Here is a 2,500-nt window from a genome sequence, read left to right on the forward strand (position 1 = left end):
GTGAAGCACTGGAGCTGTTGTCCTGTGGCCGCCGGAACATCATCCAAGTAGAGCTGCACACTGGTGGTGGAGTGGAGAGATTACATGATTGTAAAGCACTTTGGGTGTATGACCATACATGCGCTACATAAACACACTCATTATGTTTTAATTATGAGTTTATATCAGGATTCAGACACATTTTTACTACTAAAATTCAATGAATGTTCCAAGCCTCCAGAACATTTTCATGACGTAATGTTTCATGTGAACATATACATGTTAAATAATAAGAAAAACAATGACGTTCAGGTTTATTACAGCATATCACCGAACACGCAACCATCTATTTTGTTTAAATTAGTTTTTATATCTCTGTAAAATTGATTGTGATGATGCTTACACAGCACTAACAATGTGAGAGCAAGTTTTTTGGCCAAGTGTAACCCCACCGGTCCTACGCCACCCAACCCGCTCCGAGCTGGTATCGAACCGGCGTCCTTCCGCATGGGAGCCGGTTGCTCTAACAAGGAGGCTAAAGACAATGGCCTCTAGCCTCTGTCGCTAGAGCAGCTTTAGAGGTCAGAGGAGTGAGGTTTACCTGCACAGCACTTACTAGCTGGCCTCCGTTACACATGGACAGAAAATAAGTAGACAACTAACCTAGAGTATATTCAAGTTAGGGCTGCACGATATATGGTTTCAGCATCGATATCGCAATGTGTGCATCCGCAATAGTCACATCACAGGATATGCAATGCTGGCATTATAGTTTAATAGAGTTTAATCATAATGGAGTAAAAGTTTATCATCTGCGTGCATTTTTAAAGAGATAGTTCATCCAAAAACTTGTTGCAAACATTCTTTCTTTCTTAAATAAACACAAAAAGAAGATAATAAGGTATGTGCTGAGCTAGTGTGTTTCCCATACTGATAAACTTCCGGTGACCTGTTATTGTGTTTTTTTTCCATTTTCTGCTGTTCCTTTTACAGCATGGATGTTGTAATGTAATTCAAATACAATCAGTTAAACAGACTTTGGCATTCATTTTGTTGCTCAAGCGTAAAACAAGACAAAAAGCCGCCCGTCAGAATCGGCAGGCTTGCGCAGAAGCTCCATTGAATATACTGGGGTAAAATAAATGCTCGTATTATAAAGGCATGAGGGGGGGGGGGAATGTTATTTAATGCAGTGCTTCTCGTACAATCTGAGACCCACTTTATATCAGATATCACTCAGCCAGTGGAGATCGCTGATTTTGAAAGAAAACAGACCTTAAACCCGCTGATTTTGCAATGGCATACACTTCACTGGAAACGATTAACCCAGATTACTGGCCAATTAAACGTCCTATAAGCATGCTTCGGCATATACCCCATTTAATAACTCCTATACTATTGAAAGAAGTCAAGTGTGAGTAAATAGTGAGTGCATTTTAATCTTTGAGTGAACTGTCCCTTTAAGGCAGGGGTCAGCAAACTTGTTCCTGGAGGGCCGGTGTCCTGCAGATTTTAGCTCCAACCCTAATCCGACACACCTGAATGAGCTAATCAAGGTCTTACTAGGTATACTTGAAACACCCAGCCAGGTGTGTTGAGGCAAGTTGGAGCTCAATCCTGCGGGGACACCGGCCCTCCAGGACCGAGATTGGTGACCCCTGCTTTAAGGCCTGTGACTGTGTAAACGTTTCAATATTTCAGAGTTTAAAACATCCAGCCACAAGAATGTTTTTGTAAGTTTAATAAAGATTAACTAAAATATACAATGAAGACTACGCAGTCTTGATTATTCAATACATGAATAGAGAATACCTGAAAACTATAATTCACTTTTATCTTCGCTGTATTTTATTTATCTCTGCTTGTAATGTATTTGTTATATATTATTCAAGATTCACTCCTCTACAAAATCCCCCCAATTAATCACTGAAATTGTATTCACATTAATATGGTAATGTCAGATTTTTTCCAATATCGCGCAGCCCTAATTTAAGTAAACAGATATTTGTTCAACTAATTTTCATGACTTTTCTAAAACTTTGTGGGTTTTTCTGTTTTTCCAAAACTTTTCCAGGCCTGGAAAATGTCACGTCAGAATTCCATGACTTTTCCAGGTTTTCCATGATCGTATGAACCCTGTTATGTGCATTTTTTTTCTTAGTGTTATTTCTATCTTGCACTATCTTGAGATATATTCTCAAATATGAAAACAAACTGTGCTTTATGTACTTTAAAGTCACACTCACCTCTGTTTTTGTCAGAAATAAGCGTCCATCAGATTGCAAATTATATTTTAATGTGAGTTGGGATGTGTGTGCCAGATCTGGAGCCAACAAATGTGTGATTTATTCCGATTCAGTGTGTTTCAGAGACCAAATAATCTTCAGTTTCTGTGTTCTGATGTTTTCTGTTCCTCTGATCTTCATTTCTGTCAAACCTTTTATGCAACTGCAGCCTGTGAAGAAACACAGACATGGGCTTTTATTATTATTATTATTGTTGTTATAACACTTTAATTTTG

The 2,500-nt window shown here is 38.5% G+C and overlaps 1 protein-coding gene across 1 annotated transcript in view; it reads left to right on the top strand.

The window, feature by feature from the left end:
* The window catches only part of LOC130241890 (endothelin-converting enzyme-like 1), a 47,072-nt gene that overhangs the window by 44,350 nt on the left and 222 nt on the right, over positions 1-2,500 (top strand). Inside the window, exon 14 of the mRNA XM_056473870.1 lies at positions 1-2,500. This exon is cut by the window's left edge and continues 2,569 nt beyond it; it is cut by the window's right edge and continues 222 nt beyond it. The gene's annotated coding sequence lies outside the window, so the exon portion shown is untranslated.

The sequence above is a fragment of the Danio aesculapii genome, chromosome 15 (genome assembly GCF_903798145.1).
Source record: "Danio aesculapii chromosome 15, fDanAes4.1, whole genome shotgun sequence".
NCBI lineage: Eukaryota > Metazoa > Chordata > Actinopteri > Cypriniformes > Danionidae > Danio > Danio aesculapii.